This window comes from Thermobia domestica, chromosome 2 (assembly GCF_964235325.1).
Source record: "Thermobia domestica chromosome 2, izTheDome1.hap1.1, whole genome shotgun sequence".
Lineage (NCBI taxonomy): Eukaryota > Metazoa > Arthropoda > Insecta > Zygentoma > Lepismatidae > Thermobia > Thermobia domestica.
The window spans coordinates 125300695-125322056 of NC_137455.1; the positions used below are offsets into that span (position 1 = coordinate 125300695).

Below are 21362 nucleotides of genomic sequence, written 5' to 3' on the forward strand. Positions count from 1 at the left end.
CGGTTCGATCAGATAAACTCAGAGGTAGAAATTAAAGAATGCCCATAATCACCAATAATATGAGCCTGGCAAAATAGATTGCAGTTACACTTGTTAATGAAATTTTTAATTTCGCGGCAACACTAATCCATTTTATAGTATGTCTTTACTACCAAAGGAGATCTCATTGCTATTCTTGACGGCATTAAACGAAGATAAGAGAAAGAAGAAGAAAGAAGACAAGAAGAACCGAGTTCGAATGACTTCGGAAGACTATATCTTTTTCAGTACTTTTTTAATGTTCTTTTACTCGAGATTTCTTCATAGCTTGTTACTAAAATAATTACCAACATATCCTCATTTTATTGTCCTAACCAACCAATTTGTGTATGTTGCCAGTAAAATAGTTTAGAATGATCGAGCCCCTGGTTATAACAGCAGTATTTCTTTACGGACCCCCGTATTACGAAATCCTGGCTACGTGCCTGCCACCACAAATATTAATCTGAGGACAGGACAGTCGAGCCTAGATACTGTTATGTGAGCAACTCAATAAAGCCTCCTACCGCATATGCAGTCGGGTATATACTAGACAAAGGTCTCTCTAGGACACAGTCCATGGACTCAGGCCCATCTCTATGTATCCTCTCCTGCCTCCCTTTGCCTCGACTTGGCTGGCCTGCCTCTATAACGCTGTGACTAGGGAACACATTATCAATGAACTCAGGCCTGTCTCTCCGCATTCTCTCCTGCCTCGGCTTAGCTGGCCTTTCTCTGGAAAAATTCATCGCAGCGAAGCTTATGGTGACTTGTAAAAGCAAAAAAATTCACACTTGTTAGTATTAATGTGATTTTCAGCAAGAATGTTGTACAGGGTGGCCCAAAAGTAAGTATACATTCCTGAATTGATCAAGGATAACATTCTAGCTTATATGTTTATTTGCTTCAGATGTTCTGAGCTTAAGATATAAATAAAAAGACAGAACAAAGAATAAAGAAACTAAGTCTACCTAATGGATAACAATAAGAAATGATATAAAAAGCAATGAGTTGATCAGTAGGGGACTGTATACCTACTTTTGAGCCACCCTGTATAGAACTTGAAATTCCAAGTTACAGGTTGACAAGTTAGTAAACTATTTCCAACTGCGCAGGTGCGAGCGTTAATAGCAGTGGCATGCCTTTTCCTATATTTTCCTTCAATTTCCCCGACATAATACTAGCAAGTTATCATCCTAAAGAATTTTGTTGTGCGTTTAACAGAAGTTTGGGGTTCCTTTTCGATAAAATTTGAGCATGCTTGCACTCCGATTTTTCATCTAGAATAGCAACTGAATATTTGATTTTTCAGTGCAGTGCGGCGACAGGGACTGGACATTTCAGACGTTTTGTGATATCCTGGCTTATGTGCAAACCTAGTAGGATTTGACGTACCTTGTAATAGTCATACAACATTCTTCTGCAGATGGAAACATATTTAACTAATGTACGAAATAAAGACGCTAATAAATTTGCCATTCCTATTCTGTTGTCTAATAATCATATCAATCTATTTATTAAGATAGTGTAATACATGCCTTTTGTATCTCGGATATAGTGTATGAGTTTCTTGTTTATCCATACACGTATCACATGCTAATTCCACTTTCCTTACGCCACTATATACGTAATTCATGATACCATACTTCACTGTATACATGAAGACAATTTTTTATGTATATATTTACAAATACCGTACTAATTATTGCTACCAGCAAAAATTACTGGTGTTGGGAACATCAGATACTCGTTTGTTTTTCATATTCTGCTTGTTCATTTCCCTCGATGTTTTTTTTTTTTTCTCGGGAAGTTTTAATTTGAGGCACTGACACCATCACGGATCGATAAATTACGCAAATTTACCGGTGGAGATGTAACATTTACGCATACATCATACGAGAATAAGACTTCTGAAGCTTTCCCTAACGATATTCTCTCCTTTATCGCTTTCAGTACCTCTGCCATAGTTGCTGGATTCCAGTTTTATACTTGAAACTCTTCTGTAATTTGTCTCTACGTCTGTGGCATCTACAGCAACGAGATTTCAAAAGCGAACGGATTCTTTAAACATACGGTGAGGTGATTTTGAGTTTACCGTCCTTTCGAACCACCAATCTTACTGGAGTATACTGCATATGCGCCTTAGGGTCTTAGCGTACTTGATATTCCTAAGGTTGGTGGTGGTCCCAAACCCACAACGCCCACCACCATTATCCATAAGGCTTCTGAACATCATTTTCCTTGACACCTCGCGCTAAGTTCCAGTGTTCGTTTCAGATGCAGTGGCGAAGGAACTTGGCTCATCCATCCTCATCTCAACACTTTTTGAGGCTGACGAACTTGGCTGCACTTTTTACACTTCTGGGGTTTTTGTTCAGATTTAACTTCTTTTTATAGTTCGCCATGTCAATATCGTATATTGGGATTCTCAATTATGGCATATTATTGGATTGAAATTTAGAATTGTACATTTTTAAAGAAGTCATAATATGTCACATGCAACATTAGATAACAAGGGCTCTCCCACCGGGAATCGAACTCAGGACCCTGTACCAGAAAGGCGCACATTCTAGCCAGTAGACCAGCGGGGAGGATTTCTTCTATTAAATATCTGTCAGAGAGTTATGTCCAAACGTGATTCTAATTCATTTACTCGGGTTACAAAATCACGATCGCTAACATCTCATATTTCATTACCTAAACACGAAAAGTATCAACAGGACCCCAAAATTCTTGATGCTGAATCCTCGATGCTACATCGCTAGACATAACTGGTGTTTCAATATACTTAGTTGTTCTCTACTCTTCCATATTGCGAAATTAAGGAGTTCGCTGCGCAGTTTCATACTGCCTCGGATTTTCCTTCCAATGATTATACACCTTTCAAATAGCTTGTAGACTTAATTAGCTTTGCCACTAACATATCCTAACTATATATATAATCACATGAACTGACATAAATTAAAGAGGAGCTTCCGGTTGATGTGCAAAGTTGAAATGATGAAAGGGAATGAAGAATTTTCCCATGTTATTTAAATTTGTCTTTTTTTTTGACCTATAATCTCATGTTTTAGAAACTTGGAATGGGAATAAAAACTTGAAATTCGGTATGCTTGTACGTTTTCGTTAGCATTATCTAAGTGAACCAGTAAAGCTAAAAATTTCCAACTTTAGAGTGGTTTTATGGGGAACTGAAAAAATCTTTTCCATGTTATTTATATGGGACACCTTTTACACCCCTTAACTTATACCTGACGTACGCAACATATGTATACGTACGTAATGTACGGAAGACTGCTAGATGTCAGACATTCTGCAACGACATGGTGTAACATCTAAGAGGGAAAAAAGGCAGTACGTATCTAGCACATGGATAACGTATGTTAATATTGAGTTATGTAGTAAACATAAGGACCCCGTATATTTGTACAACACACCGCTGTTCGGATAACGGATTTTTCTCAGTGAGCTTAGCTGTTTTTCTATTAACCTAGAACGACAGGGACACGAACACAGAAACATCGAGGAGAGTTAAGATTCTAAAGGCTCTTCCACCGGAAATCGAACCCGAGACCCCATACACCAAAGGCGCACGTGATAGCCAATAGACCAGCAAGGACACCCACTGGACCACTCGGACGATTGATCCGATTTCTGATTGTAAGGATAGCTTTTGATGAGTGAGTGAGTGAAATGATTTCTGCTTGGCTGAGGACAGTGCTTTTGCCCATAAAAAATTCCCGTTGCACATTCCTCACATTTCGAACTTTTTCCATACTCAAGTAATTATAGGGTATCTTTATACAAAGTTTCACTCGTCTATCTCATTGGAAAGTACCTAATCAATTTGATAAGTGAGTCAGTGAACCTAAAAACTGCAAAATTTAGGGGTCCAGTACTCGAATATGGTTGAAGCTAGGAATATGGAATATGAATAGGAGACATCTTTCTGATATCTCCTTAAATTATAAATATCGTGTTTCTACCCTTAATAGAATCGTTTTTACAGGACCTCGAAATCGGCGATTTTACCCAAAACTCTTGTTCGTGTATTACATGCTTGCGGCAGTGCAGGCCAGTTTTCATTTTCTTGGCGCAACTTTGCTGCCATGCACTGCCGTACATGTTGATAGCTGACGAAGGTAACATACATACTGTATATAAGGAAGACTGTTAATACGTAATATAAGGAAGACTGTTAGATATCAGACATCCTTCAACGGGAAAGATGTAACATCTAAGGGCAGTGTCTACGTAGCATACGGATAACGTATGCTCCATATTGACTTCTGTAGTAAGAAAGAGGATTCTGTATACCGCTGTTCGGAGAACAGATTTTTCTCAGTTCAGAGAACAGATTTCACATGTACCCTATAAGAGAAGGCCATGGCTTAAAGTTGATCATTGAAATTTTAGGAGGATAGCACCAAAATTAATTAAAAGAATTGAAACAAGCTAGCAACTAAAACATAGGGTATTTCAAAACAACACCGACAACGTTTGGGATGTGATTCCTGACACTGAGATAAGACGAAAAGTATAGACCAATCTGGGTGCACAAATGCTTCCTTTTGGAGTTATAGGCTGCCTAAAACATTAAAAAAGAACTTTAAGGTCCATAGCTCCAGAACTATGGGACCTACCATAGTCGGATCAAGACTTCACTTAGGAACTAATGTGTACGCTATCCAAAAATACATGTTTCAGTATCCTAAGGTACTCACGCATAATTTTTTATAGAGGCGGTTTGGCTACGGATAGTTTTGGAGTATGACCCTTTAAAGTTAATTTTTTCATGTTTTCGGCAGCCTATAACTCCGAAAGGAAGCATATGTGCATTCAAGTTGGCCTATACTTTTCGTCTTAACTTGGTGTCAGGAATCACCTCCCAAACGTTGTTGGTGTTGTTTTGAAACACCCTGTATAACAACAGTTATACAAGAAATATAAGCTTTAATCAAAGCTACACGGGGCAATTAGGGGAGATTTGGGGGTCATGATCATTGAGTTATTTAAAAATTTTACCGTTTTATTTTTGGGGAGGAAGAATGTCCATAATAGACCAGACCGTCAGACACTACAGCGTGTTCTTATAATTATCGTTGCAATAATAATTAAAAATGAAACCAGGAAAATAAGGCGTATTTATTTGATCATCCGGGAATAAACCGATTTTATTTTCCTTTCGTCAGTGGCTATGTGACGATTAACTTCTTAACTATTTTTCTGCACCGTCATGGTACTCGACAATGAGCATTTGCAGCAGCTCTATTCTACTATAGAAGTTTTTTTATTATTTGTTTTAATTCCCTGAAATTACGTATTTTAATCCAGTTCTGATGAGTCATTCACGTAAATGTTACTGCAGTATCTGCAAGAAATAAAATGACATGCAGAACTTTTAACTTCTTTGCCATACAGGGAATTTAGAAGAAGTTTCGAATTCGTACGCAGTAAGTAAAAATCTGGGGGATTTTCCAATGTATGACCTTCAAATACAAGTGTAAAGGAACAATTCATAGAGGCTGCATTTATTATGATTATATAAAAAAGATATCACTGATACACTCTCTTCTTTGAAAGAAGGACCTTGAGCATTTCTTTTAAGTAAATTCTCTTACTCTATACAATGTCATTGAATTACCTCGTCCCTAATGTGCCAATAGAAGTCATTTCCTATTGTGAGACTGTCTGATTTTCCTCATACTCTCCCCGTCGTCTCTTACAAAAAAATATAAAGTATACCAGCTATGCATTTCAATATGTTGCACGTGTATGCATATGACCTTGAGAATGTCCTATGAGTAATTTCCTCCTAAAGGTGACAACAAATCTGCGACACGTCCAGGTCGATGACAAGATGCAGCTGAGATTCATTTGTATATATACACACCTACCGATGAAGTTCCCAGCGTAGCAGTCACATCCAACAGTCAAGAGGAACATATTAAACATTGACTTTGCCAGGTAATGTCATAATATGGTAACTTGATTATTGATATATTTTGTAGACCTAACAGGGAAAAGAAAACAGTTGTATTTTTTTGGTATTTTTCAAATTGGATATGTACTATATCTTCAGAAAATTTCCCTTTCCTTTGTACAGGCAGTAATTTCCGAGCGTTTGTTCTGTTTAGTGGTGTCCTATTTTTGAGTCAGTCTGAGATCCTTTAGTTCCGATCAAAAGACTAGAGAAGACTGCATCATATGTTTGAATCGAGACACACAGGCTCAGTCTCACTTCAAACGTTCTTGGGTTCACAAATCTCTAGGTTCATAGTGTCCCGGACTCACACTTATTCGAGTTGAGTTGAGTTGATTTTAGTTTAGCGTATTTGGTATTTTTCAAATTGGATATGTACTATATCTTCAGAAAATTTCCCTTTCCTTTGTACAGGCAGTAATTTCCGAGCGTTTGTTCTGTTTAGTGGTGTCCTATTTTTGAGTCAGAGATCCTTTAGTTCCGATCAAAAGACTAGAGAAGACTGCATCATATGTTTGAATCGAGACACACAGGCTCAGTCTCACTTCAAATGTTCTTGGGTTCACAAATCTCTAGGTTCATAGTGTCCCGGACTCACACTTATTCGAGTTGAGTTGAGTTGATTTTAGTTTAGCGTCCCTTTCAGCAGCGAGGCTATGTGAGACGTGGACCTACTGATTAACGTGGAATCCGAACCACATGAACACTTATTCGAGATCGCTATCCTCAATGACGTTCGCGCTTATTGGATCGCACACTCACTAATCTGATTCGGGCTTGTACATGCTTGGCCTCAACTGTGATTCACTTTTCACTTATTGGGTAGCACTCAAATATTAAGCTCCAGCTCAATTGAGTCCATGAGCCTAGCTCGCGAGTTACGGCATTTCTGATTTGCTGTGGTGCCTCTGTGGCGAGAACAGAAGAGCTGGGGTATGCGACTCCTAGACGCCATGTTGCGAAACTGCGCTGAAAGGTAGTATCATAATATCATAATTTTTCAGTGTCTTTGAAATGAAGTACACATTTCAAGGCACTTGTCATATTTTTCTAATTAAGGTTCTTGTTTCTTTAATACGCATCTCTCATGTCAGATTTTCTCTCCTGGGTACATGTTGTCGTAAAGAAAAGGGATGAAGGCGAAACTAAACTAATATTTTCGCCATTGTTAATAGGATGTACTCTACAATTTTCAAAAAATGTTTATCAAACTTAAGTGTCTTGCTTTTCTTTCATTACTGACTAGTATGAACACCTTAACTCAGTGTTATTCTTTCCAGTTAGTTTCGAAACACATTTAAATTTCAAAGCTTGTTACATAATTTTCCACGTATGATGAGGATACTTTTACGATTACTTGCAATATTATCTTTTTCACATCGTGTAGCTACTACGAGAGAAATAATGTATTACGCTTATTCATATAAAACTTAACCTAAGCCCAAACTAACTTGATAGGGCTTCTTGTTCTACATGCTGTGGCAGTGAATTGAAATATCGAATAAGCATAATCTAGGTTACTCTGTATCAACTGTAACAATAGGCAAACATTGGCGTAACGAAAATATTTTGCTAGGAGGTTCGTGTCCCCTTGCTTCTGAGGATTGAAAGTACCTTAACTATGAATAAACGATATTCTAGGGGAAGGGGCGGCTCTAGAACATTTTATACCCTAGGCAAAAACATGTCTGCGCCCCCATAATCTCCCTCTCCCCCAAACCCAAACCAAAGTGAAGCCTCGTCACCCCTAATATTTTCACCACATTATCACATCGTTACCAGTTGTTTAAGCATAAAATAAAATAAAACTTACCCCCAATGTCCCTCTCTATGGTATTAATAAGTAATCTATAAGACAATTATTTTTTTTAAAACATTTTCATTGTTGTGGCATTTGGAATGAAGTTTTACTAATATAAGCACAGGGCAAGGAAATTCAAGTTGTATTGTAATGTAAACCATGTCGATGTTCATTGCAAATATAAAACAAAATATGGCTGTAATTCTTTTTAAAAAAATATTCCATAGAAATCGTGATTAGTGACTGTAATGTATCCAAAAAATTAATTTTTGCCTGTTTAAGGAAATCAAAAGTTAAGAGGTAATGCTATAAACAGATTTGTATTTTGAACAATTTATACGTCAATAACACTAGTCAACAAGGTTTTTGCCACATGAAAGAAGAATGCTGATCTGTAAGGAACTTTGGCCGCTGAATTCGAATCTGCAATCCGTTTTTCTCTATCACGCACAGTTTTCCCGTGACAGAGGGATTTTCGGGAAATTTACCCCAAAATTTCCCTTTTTCTTCATTTTTGTACCTCTAGCTCGGGTACCTTAGGCATATAAACATACAAATTATATTCTAGGTTAGCTTGATTTATACTTAGTAAACCCTGTAAGTTTCATCTGAGTCGCATCATTCTTCATTGAGAAATAAATATATTTCTATAAATATATGCTATGTGTACTGTCCATTTTACCATATACAATAGGTGCAGAAAAATCACATGTAACTTCCACGGGAATTACAATATAAGCAAGGTTTATACTTCATTGGATTTGTAATGAAACATACTTTGCAATGATGTATACACCATGTCCGCCATTTTTATAAAAGGGAAATTCTAGAGGGATTTTTCGGGAAATTCCCTATAAAAGTAGATTTTTTGTCTCATGTCACTATTCATATAGTGATACAGAAACGGGAATTGTGCCAGATTAATCCTATTTAAAAACTGATCTTTAACTCCAAAAGTAACAAAATTCTTAGTTTCCATGCCTTTTAAACGTTATTCAAGATAGTAAACAAAAAATTAATATTGACCTACAAAAACAAATATCAATAACTCACAATGGATCAAATGCACAACTGCTTTACAAAGTATGAAAATAAAACATTTGTACTTACAATTAATTCTTCCTTTTGTAGTGCCAGTCACTTTCTCTAACTAAAAACCAGCAGTAGTCGCCCATCATATGAGGATCCCATTTACCTTGATAACGTTGCTCCATTTTTTGAATGTCCTGATGGAATTGTTCCCCTTGTTCGTCACTTACAGCTCCTAAATTCTCGGGGAAAAATTCCAAGTGGGAATGAAGAAAGTGAATTTTCAGGGACATTCTACATCCTAACCTTTGATAGCTATCCAAAAGCTCTTGAACCAATTGACGGTAATTTTCTGCCTTATGATTTCCCAAAAATCCATACACCACTTTACTGAAAGCTCTCCAGGCGGATAGTTCATCATTATTTAACTTTGTCTCAAAGATGTTGTCCTTTAATAGTTTCCGAATTTGGGGCCCGACGAATATCCCCTCTTTTACTTTCGCGTCACTAAATGTTGGAAACTGACTTCTAAGGTACGCAAAACCTTCTCCATTCTTGTCTATGGCCTGAACAAAGTTTTTCATTAAGCCTAATTTTATATGTAAAGGTGGCAGCAGAATTTTTTCTGAATTAACTAAGGGAGAATACTTAACATTGTGTTTCCCTCGCATATATGTTTCTCTTGGGGACCATTCTTTTTGAATGTAGTGTGATTCAGTTGCCCTACTGTCCCACAAGCAAAGAAAACAACAGTATTTTGTAAATCCTCTCTGAAGCCCCAGTAATATAGCAATGACCTTTAAATCACCACAAATTTGCCAACAGTACTTGTTATAATGTATCACAGCTAACAACACAGACAAACTTTCATAAGTTTCCTTCGTCTCTACGGAATATGCCATTGGAATTGATGGTCTAGTGTTCCCATTATGTAGCAAAACAGCCTTAAGGCTTGTTTTAGAGGAGTCGATAAACAACCTCCATTCCAACCAGGGATGTGTTGGAAACCTAGTGCATTCATTAAACCATCTATATTTGTACATGCACAGAGGGAATTTTGCAGTATATAGTAACCTGAAAATTGTTCATGTCGGTTTCTGAAAATTGAAATTCAGGTGGTAGGAGCCAGTAAATTCCATTCTTGAAGTCTCGATCCGAGCAACTCAGCTTGTTGCTTACTCAGATTTAGATCCCTCACTAAGTCATTCAGTCTGGACTGGTTAACAAGAAGAGGTGTGTTTTTTGGTTGGGCTATAGTTTGGATCAAAGGAAGTTGATGGTTCGGGCAACTCATCTACTTGCTCTTCTGCTGGAGAAGATTCTTCTGACTGCGTATGAATCAGGGATTGGGAATTCAGGTCCATTGGGTTTTAGAGCGGATGGAACATTTGGGTACTCAATATTAGATTTTGTTTGTTTAGAATGACCCCAAATTTTTGTTAGACAGAAATAACAGTCTTCAGCATGACCGGATGGTTCTCGCCAGATCATTGGCACCGAAAAAGGCATAGCTCGAGTTTTATCGCCACTTTTCCACTTAACAAGAGTAGAATAGCATGTTACACAGCACACATGGAGAGCCCACACTTTGTCTTGATCACCCACATGACACCTAAAATAGCTATAATAAGCTTGTTTTAACGTTTCTGTTAATGCACGGCGCTGACTTTTTACAGTATATTTTCCACACAAGTAACAGAAAGTGTTCGGTGAGTTTATACACGCACGCCGTGATCTCTTCATAGCAGAGGAAGAAAACAAACACGCACATGCACTTACGACCACTTGTCACAGGTAAATCCAAATTAAAACTAAACCTACAATATGCATGCAGTTATACAACACTTCCTTATCTATTTGCCATGGACCTGACAATTTATCAGTAGAGTCCGATTTTGCGCAGCTTTATTGCATCAGCTAAACACGTGTTGTTGTAATGCTGTATCAATGCAATCACATGCCAGGTGGTAGAAAACCACAGACCTCTTACTCCACGTCGTATACTCTCATTTTTCGTATTTGTGCCTGTATGGGTAAATGAAATTGTTTTTTTCTTCTTCCGGTGCAAAGAACGCAACATCACGTCTTAAAATAAGTAGTACAAACAACGTACATGCAGCTATATTTATTTCTCTAGAAGAAATAATGCGATTGTTCTGAAACTTGCGAGGTTTCTTAAGTATAAATCAAAGTTTTATATGGTGTCATTTTTGTATTTATATTTCAAGGGCCAGTGGTACGAAAATTTGGAAAAAAGGTATATTTTGAGGGAATTTCTCAGCCCCCTCCCCTTGTCACGCAAAAAAAAACTGTGGGTGATGGAGAAAAACGGATTGCACTTTCGAATTCAGAGACCAAAGTTCCTTTAGGATCAAATGTTTTCTTTCATGTGGAAAAAAACTTGTTTACTAGTGAGCTATTGATTTATTGAATTGATATAAATCTATATTCTGGCGCAATTCCCGCTTCTGTATCACTATATGAACAGTGACATGAGACAAAAAATCTACTTTTTTAGGGAATTTCCCGAAAAATCCTTCTAGAATTTTCCTCTTATAAAAATGGCGGACATGGTGTATACATCATTGCAAAGTATGTTTCATTACAAATCCAATGAAGTATAAACCTTGCTTATATTGTAATTCCCGTGGAAGTTACATGTGATTTTTCTGCACCTATTGTATATGGTAAAATGGACAGTACACATAGCATATATTTATAGAAATATATTTATTTCTCAATGAAGAATGATGCGACTCAGATGAAACTTACAGGGTTTACTAAGTATAAATCAAGCTAACCTAGAATATAATTTGTATGTTTATATGCCTAAGGTACCCGAGCTAGAGGTACAAAAATGAAGAAAAAGGGAAATTTTGGGGTAAATTTCCCGAAAATCCCTCTGTCACGGGAAAACTGTACGTGATAGAGAAAAACGGATTGCAGATTCGAATTCAGCGGCCAAAGTTCCTTCAAGATCAGGTGTTTTCTCTCATGTGGCAGAAAAAAAGTTAAAATTTGCTGACTAGTGTAATTAGTCTAAACTAGTAACAGAAAATTTATACTTACATGTAATTTTTAAATGGAGTAGCTTTATCTACATTCACAAATACATCTAAAAATTAGTTCTGTAGCCCGTGAAAAAAACAACATAAAGTTCGTGATGTTGGGATCTTAAGTTTCCATTGACTACCTTATGTATAAAATTCACTTCAGTGTCATTTCTGCGAGCATCCGGAGTCTGGATATTCAGATAATGCAGGAGATCGTCTTTAGTCACTGAATGAACAGTGCGAACACGGAAAAGTACGATGATTAGATAGATGTTCCCCTGCTCCATATACGTGAGCAGCAATCGATCTTGTGTGATCCCACTTTTATTAATTTCCTCTTCGTAAATGTGTAGGGCGCTGGCGCACGTACGTTTTGGCTAATGTTGATAAACCACACGTAAGAAATAAAAAAAGCTTGCTGCCATTCCGCCCCTAAATATTTCCACCTAGGCAGCCGCCTAGGTTGTCTATATGGACGAGCCGGCCCTGCTACGGGATGTGACAGTGCTCTAGGGGAGTTTGCCCCTCTGTATTGATTCCTATGTAGGCAAGTCATTTAATACAATTCCTAATAGATTTTACGCCAGTAAACATACATGGAAATACTACATTATTCAGGTCGATGTGTTTATGTATTTCCTGGTTGAATTATCTGTGTGAAATTCAATTGTTTCATTTCGTTTACAGGATTCTCCATTGCCACGCCATAAACTACAATTTTCTCGAAGAGTTCTCTTATTACTGTATTTGGAGTTGAGTTTATCTCGTTACTTCTCGTTCTGCTATTGAGCAGACTGATGAATTATCTATTTCTTTGTCGCATTTGCTTGTCACAGTTATGAACAATCTTGAAATCTACTCACGTAAACAGTGAAAGATCTTCACAAAATTAAACGTTTCGTTTGCAATGAAAGTTGAGGCTGTATTAAGAATTGTGAGACGTGCTGATTTTTGCTTATTTTCGAAATGTATCTACTACACCTTGAATTTATAAAATCTTACTATTAAGTAACAAGGGAGCAATTGATTCCATCGTATCTGTAATTCTTTATGAAACTTCCATACATCGCAGTTCAAATCAGACAAGTACTTCGTTGGACCTGGAATCTCATCTTCCAGTTTTTAATTCTTTAAGTTTTGAACTTAACAAAATGCCTTATGATGTATTGTTGAATTGGAAAATAAAAGTAATGAAATACTGATCTCATTTTGAAAAAACAAAACAAAACAAAACAAAAGAAAAGAAAAACAACAACAACAACAAGAAAAAAACAATAGCTAACAAAATTACTGCCGAAATAATTGATTGCTAGTATTATAGTGTCTTTATAGTGTCTTCCTGTATAGCGTCTTTCTTTTTATATTTGTGTAAAGCAAAGAGTACGGTACAAAATATCTCTTATTTGATTAAAATATTACACAATGTTAAAATTTAATGAAACTTTGCATGTATGCTCTTTTAATGTTAAGAAATAAGTCTGTTCATTAAATATGAAACCCCCATTCGTCAACCCCCAAGAGGGTAAAGTAGTAAACACATGTTGAAGTTTGTACACTCATGTCCAAAATTATTGTCGCATGTCTATAGATATGTTGTTGTAGGAATATAATTTAATAACGAATTCGCCCGGTATTTCTTACAATGTTAGTATGTGTATAATCGGGAAAGACATGTAATCGGCAAATTTCATGTCAAAAGAGCAGTAAATAAGAACAATAAAACGAAAATAAAACTTTCTTGTGCATTTAGCAACATTTTGTTTTATTTATTCTAATTTTCGTATTTATATTTCTTTTCCAATGAAATTTACCACAAATATACATTTTACAATTATACACATAGTATCAGTATTAAAAGTATCCTGCAAAATCATCATCAAATATATTCTTACAAGAAAACAGTTATAGATATGCGACAATCATTGTGGACATGAGTGTTACATATTAAAAAATAAAGGGAACCCCCTCGTGGTCATATATTTAACGTACGCTCCTTCGGCGCTGGAGACCAGGGTTCGATTCCCGGTGAGAGCTCATGTTGATCAGAACTCATACTAAACTTCCACGTCTTATGTAGCCTCGGTGACGAGAGGGACGCTAAAACTTCAAACCAACCACCCAACATCAATAATAACGTCAGGGATTTAAAATGTGATTGCAAGTGATAGCTAATGAAATGTATGCGAGTATTTCCTTCAATTGTGAAAAGGAAGCAATAGCATTATGTTTTTAGGACATTGTCTCGGGTGGATTGAATGAACTCGCAGAACTATTAGGCGGTAAGTTCGCAATGGTGCGTTCAGTTTTCCCTTTCAGTATCCTCATAAACCTAAGACTTGATATATTTACATATAGATTTTAATATATATATATATATATATATATATATATATATATATATATATATATATATATATATATATATATATATATATATATATATATATCTTTAGGGAAAAAGAGAGCGCATCCGGAGAACGTTTCATGCAATAAGTCCAGAGTTGAATGAGCTATGCTACAACTTGAATGATATAACTCCCCATGATAATATATCACATACAGTGTTACAATTTAATCTTGCCAATCCAGCCAGTGTTACCAGAACACGTTTTCGAAGCTCTGAAATTCTTATTGGTAAGCCCTAAATATGATTACAATTTACAAACAATATTTCCATTATGACATTCGTAAAACGTATTTAATTTCGATAAATAATCTCTACTGTTTAAAGTTGAAATTGGTCCTGACTGAGAGATGAATTAAAATACAGATAGTGTTAATTTAGTAGAAACACTCGGAGCTGGAAAAACATTAGATATCTTGGTTAGTAATAGTCAGGCGGCGATCGTAACGCCGTTCTGACTGTAGTGGCGTGTTAAGGAAAACTGCGTACTATATCAGAAGCAGTAAAACAACAATATCCAATGAACTGAACAGATGGTGATAGTGTAAGACGGGCGGTCTCATTGATTTCCATAGAGGGCAAATTTGATGGTTTTCGGTTGTGTAGTGCGAGCATGATGAAAGTGGCGAGCATATTGGGTGTTTCTGGTTGGATAGTGCCCAAGGTGATGGCGGCCTACAAAACTACTGCTAAACCTGTATCGGCGAAGAGGAACAGTGGTAGGAAGATAACCCTTAGTGACAGGTCCTACCAACCATTAGAACGAATTATAACTCGTAACTGTCACGCGACTGTGATGCATGTTAAGGAGGAACTTAAGCACAATTCCTCAAAGCCTGGGTCAATAATCACAGTCCATCGCAAGCTACATTACATGGATATACGGGATCACGTTGCACGGGCGAAATCATTGAATGGGCCAAAGAGGCCATCACACTTTGACACGATGCCAATGCTGGCTGGATTGGACCATGGGCCACTGATGGCTGGAAATCATTCACCTTATTTCCATGTTGAAGTGTGGCGGACGCCCACAGAATCACATGATCCGCAATGTTTTCGCCCAACTGTGAAGTATGGTGTGATCCGTGATGCTGTGATCCGCAATATCCTGGATTTAAAAGTTCCTGTGCTGCTGTTTACCGGTCTGTCACTACCCGTGATTATATAACCATTTTAAGGGACCAGGTGCGTTCTATGATCCAGATTTTGTTTCTAGGCAATGCCGACACATTCCAGGGTGGTAATACGCCCATTCGCACAGCTGTAGCTGTAGCGGCGTGGTTTGAGGATCAACGGTATATTCTCTTTCCCCCCTTCAATCTCCGAATCTGAATACACTTGAACATGTGTAGACCGTTTTGGAGACATGAATTCAGCGCAAATTTCCGCCATTATCCTCTTTCATGGAACTGAGTGATACATTGCACACGGAATGGGGTGATATTCCTTCTATGAGTTCATTTCAGGTCGCATCATAACTTTTCCAAGTGCGAAAGGTGGTCCAAATTCACACTAATCTGGTAAGTTGCACCTTTTAGACGTATTTCGATTAAAGAAAGTATCTGTATGTTTTACGATAAATTTCGTAAGTATTCTGTATTGATATGAAAAATGCTGTATGCTTTCCTTGGTGATTGAGTTAGCTTTTAACGTCCCGTTCAATAGTGAGAGTATATAAGACGTGGACCTAGAGTTTAATCTGGGATCTGAACCACGTGAGCTCTCACCTGGGAATTGAATCCGGGTTTCCTGTACCGATGACGCGGTGCTTTGTTTGAGATGTTCAACTTATTGTTTGGGTTAGAAATTAGTCATAGTCAAGGGGTGATTTGATATAGGACAAAATCTTGCACCCGAGATATAATCACATCGCTTAAAATCCCACGGGACAAAATGTCGGGTGACCAAAACTCGCTGTCCAAAACCTCGCCGATCATATATCGCTAAACCAATCTCACAGATTGAAACCTTATCAGACAAAACTTTGCCATTACAATATATATATATGAGTTTTTGTAGTTAAAATAATAATAAGTACTTAAGTGATATGGGGTCAGTAATACTTATTTTAGACATTATAAAATTTAAAAAAATGACGGTTTCAAAATCATCTATCTCATCATCATGAACCACTTGCAATGAATTTTCTGTCTACTGTACTCAGATTTACTTTCAAATTGCAGACAGTGTTTTCTGTGCTTAATATGTTTGAACAGGAGAATAGTTCCTGTCCTTTATGAAAAGGCTTCTAAAATGTGGGAAACCCAAAATGCCCGTGTCTTTATCTCAGAATGTCCGTATAAAAATACACACATTTTTGCCTTGTCCAAGATATGTCCGTATTATTGAGAGATGTCCGTTAAGAAGGATTCACCATATACGCTATTTTTAATATGAGACTATATAGTATATAAAGCGGTCGTTGGAGCATTCTACTGTATACTGAAGAAACCGCTTTGGTGAAATATTGCCCAGCCAATTTTTGAACAGCGAGATTACGTCCCGCTGTGTTCTTTCCTGGCTAGTCTTCGTTCTCCGAGATTTTGAACGACGAGGTTTTGGCCAAGGAAGAGTTTGGCCTGTGAGGGTTTGGTTAATCAAGATTATTCTCTGCGAGTTTCTGACTGGATAGCTTTCTGCCGCAAGGTTTTGTACCCAAATCAAGAATGAATTTACTCTGACTTGAAAAGAAGAAAAATGTTAAAGTATTTCTTTCCTGATTCTCATGAAGATTGACTTTGAGTTTAGCAACCCTTTCAGTAGCGAGACTATATGAAACATGAACCTAGATTAATGTGGGATCTGAACCATATGAGCTCCCACCGGGTATTGAACCCGGGTCTCCCACGTCAAAGGGACATGCGCTAACAGCTTAGTCACGAAGGAAATTGTTCTCATGAAGCAGTGGAATGCAGCTTATTGCTTCGAGCTGATATTAGTCAGTCAGGGACAATGGGTAAATTTGCTCCATTTTGATAAATATCTTTTCTAGAAATGTCTACATTTATAAGAAATATGTCATGCTATTTCTTTGAAACCCCCCAAAGATATTTTTCTGGACTATGTACTTTCTTAAACAATAATTAAGTAATATAAAAAGAATGTTGTTTCATATTGTGAAATTATGGCAGACACAGATTATGAGGTAACAGCTTAAAAGTCATAGATTTATCAGATTAAGTTTCAATAAGGGCAGATGAAACATATTCTTCCAATGCCGAATCTATACCAAAAATATTTTTCGTTGCATCTTACCATCTTTATCAAAGAAAATCAAAGCTTTAAACTGTAAGCTACAGATTTGAACACAATTTCCACTTTTAAAGAGGAATTAATGTCGAGGGTGAACCTATTCTTGACAACTGAATTTATACGAAAAAAAAAAGTTCTCGCTGTTTAGGGCCTATTACCGGTTTTGCTCTGTAGAGATTAATATTGAAACCGGAAATAATAGTAGATTTCTACTATTTCTGGTTTCAAAAGAGGAGTTACAATAGAGAAGTTATAACAGAGAAGGAACCTGTTATTTTTTACACTGAATTGGTATCAGTTAATATTTATTCTCTATCTTTTACCCTTCTTTTTCTATAACGATCAATATTAAAACCAGAAAAATTGTAAATAGGGTTAATTCCTCAAAAGTCTCTTTATGTCCAAACCAGAATCATTTCCTATAGCATTTATCTTTATTACTACTCTGATGACCATTAACCAAAAGACAGAGATTAGCTAATAATAGAAAAGAATCGTTGCTCGCAACAAGTTATTAGTGCTGCTCTAATAAGCAGAGTTGTATCGAATAAAATTGTATTTTTTAAAATCACATTGTAAATTAAGCCTGTTTGAATTATTCCAGCTGAAAAAACTATTGGCAAAGCGAAGACTACACAATAGTTAGTGTGTGGTTTATAATCAATTCATTGAATTGTTCTTTAGAAACAAATCTCATGGCGGAATCACTACATGTCAGAATCCTTAAAGCCTAAAAGTGCTGAGTAAGGTGCAACTAGGTGAAAAAGGAAGTAATAACAAGAAGTTATATTAATCAACTAGTAATATTGACGTCGATAGAACCATGTTTTTGAAATACACTTCGAATAAGTAAGTTGTTTATTATTATTTTGTTAGTATTACTATTTTGAAGAAGTATTCTATTTTAATTCAAAGCGCTATCAAATATTTTCTTCATTCTTAGTTAAGAAGAAGAAAAGACAAGATTAAAAGAGTGTGAGGCAAATAGTTTGTGCTGCTGTTTATAATCTTGAGATCTTGGATTCAAATTCCGTGTCAGTATATCCTGATTAGGCCATCCAGAAGGACAGTTCATTTGTCAGCTGTTTCACGTGAATGAAAGATTGTACTTTTAACATATAGTAGCCGGCCAGAGTTATTTTAAAATTTCCAATTACTTGTTAATGTTTCAGAGTGAAATGACTTTAGAGTTGTGTCTGAAACTTTGAAAACAAATAAGTAAGTTTGCTTACATGCTTAAAAACCTTGTACTTAAAAATAAATTCTTTCGTTATAATTATTTCTCTCTTGGGAGTAGACAGTCATTCTCGGAGGACTACTAGTTTGCCAGCCGTCTCACACGTTTCCGATTGGAGCACATATAGTTCAGATCTCACGTTAAGCTGAGGGTCTACTTCTCACATATCCTGGGATATTAAAAAAAATCCGCTAAACTTCAACCCAACAAATCTATGAGGACCAATATTGAAACCGGAAGTTGCAGTAAATTCCAACCACTTCCGGTTTTTAGTAGTGTGATAAGGGCAGAGAAGGGGTCTAAGGGGTCTATTCTTTAGATGTTGGATACACAAAAAAGAACTGTTTTTCTCTATTATTTACCGACCGTTTTCACATGATTGCGGTTAACATTAAAAACGAAAATGGCAGATGGATAGAGGGATAAGAATGGGATGGATTCTACTATTGGGCTGCTGAATCCATATCAAGAAATCCATTTATTGCTATATCTTATCATTTTTACTCTTAAACATATCGACAGACAGACGGACAGAATAGTTCTTCTATAAGACTTTGTATACTAATACACAGCATAGTTTGGAAATTAAAAAAAAATAAATAAAAATGCACGGAGAGATAAAAAAAAATACTCTGTTATATGTAAGGGAATTACGCTAATAACTTCCGGACCAACCGAATAACCGTGCAGAGATTCAGCTGGAGGACATGTACTACCATGAGCAAAATAAATGACGCGTCTCTTTATTTTGAAGTTTTTTGAAAATATCTCCGTTTTCTTTACATGTTCGAAATTTCGGAAGGTTTCCCCAGCAGGACAGGTTAACAACAAACCCGTTTTTAATATTTGTGTTAGATATTAGCTTAAAATAAAGAAATTAGAAGCAAAAAACATTAAATCGACAGAAATCTCGAGAATTACCAACTCTGCTAAAGTGGGAAATTTTCAAGAACACGAGGGAATTCTGCATTTCAACACGAAGCAGCGACATCTATGTCATTGAGAGAAATGTGGATTAAATCTACAAACTAAACTTTTAACGAATATTTCTAGTATGTCTTATTATATGCATTATCTGCAAACTCCAAATATATGAATATATGCTAAGTATTAACATAAAGATAGAGCAAATAGTGGAAATTATCTAGGGAAAAGGACGAATTGGTAGGACGATCGTAATGAAATATCGTCTTTACCGGAACAGGCTCCATTCACGTAAGAATCAAATAGCTCAGTTAGTTAAAGCAACGAGTCTGTATGCTGAAGGTAGCGGGTTCGGTCCCATTGAAATGCCGTTGTCATTTTTATCACTACACTACGGTTAATTTATTTATTTTTTTATATGGGAAAGAATCAAATTGTAACGTATGTGTAAAACTCATGACGATACCAAAAAAAGAAAAAATGCCGTTGTCGCACTTGCATTAGCGTCCCTAATTTTGTTTGCAAACAGTTTCGTAATTATTTCCCCTGTGCTCACTGCTCACCATATGCTCGCTGGCGCATAACGAATGTTTCCCAGTAAATGTTAATTCTAATTTGGAGAATTTTATAAAGTTTCACAATATTTCTCACTAGATAGTCTTCTATCTACGTGTTTGGATATTTTGATAACAGATGTCCCTATTAAATGTTTAATTTTCCCTAGATCAGGGCTGTCCAAATGGCGGCCCGCGGGCCGCATGCGGCCCGCCAAACCATTTCCTGCGGCCCACAAAGCTTTCATGATTTACGATTGTTATAACTGATAATATTTTAATTTATATTCATTCATTCATTTAATGTTTCCACTCTTCTTTCGGAATAAGGCATCCATTTAGCGCTTCTATACAACAAAAAGGAGCAGGCATCCAAGACAACACTGGAGTCAGTAATGTAATCGTTGCTGAAAGGGGCGATTACTTCAATGAACGAATTTATATTTGATCTAGCTTTTTAAAGCAGACCCTTTCTTCCTCGAACTTTGCCTAGAAGCCATAGCGCGCAAGAAATACACCAGTTCTTGTGATAAACACAATTTAGCATACTTTCCAAGCTGCAATCGTCTGACATTAGATTTTGAAAAGGAAGCGTTTAATTTTTCTGAGTTCTGTAGAAACATCGAGAGTATCATGAATGGATTTAATGCGAGATTCTCAGATTTTGACAAATTAAAAAAACTGCATAGCATTATTTACTAATGCATTGACAATAAACATCGAAGAACAAGCTCCAAACTTACAGCTCGAACTTTGTGACTTTCAGTCTGACCCATTGTTTCAGACAAGAACAAAGAAAGGAGTAGATTTTTCAGACTACTTTCTATCAAACGTTTCCCTAGCTTTTGTGTGTTGTGTTGGAAAATAGTGTCACTGTTTGGTAGTACTTATCTGTGCGAAAGTGCATTTTCCACCATGAAAATTGCAAAGAATCGCTCCAGAAGCTGCCTTGGAGATTCTTCTCTCTTACATCTGCGGGTTACATCTTTTACAAGAGGAATGGATGTAGATACCAAAGCCCTTGTAAACGCTGCTAGTCACCCTCATTAGTCACATTGAATAGGAATGTTAAATTTCAAATATATTTTTTATATTTTTCTTTTG

General features: G+C 36.5%; 1 protein-coding gene across 1 annotated transcript in view; it reads left to right on the top strand.

Moving 5' to 3' along the window:
- Positions 1 to 21362, top strand: part of LOC145679162 (uncharacterized) — a 107046-nt gene that overhangs the window by 49012 nt on the left and 36672 nt on the right. The gene's annotated exons all lie outside the window — the stretch shown is intronic.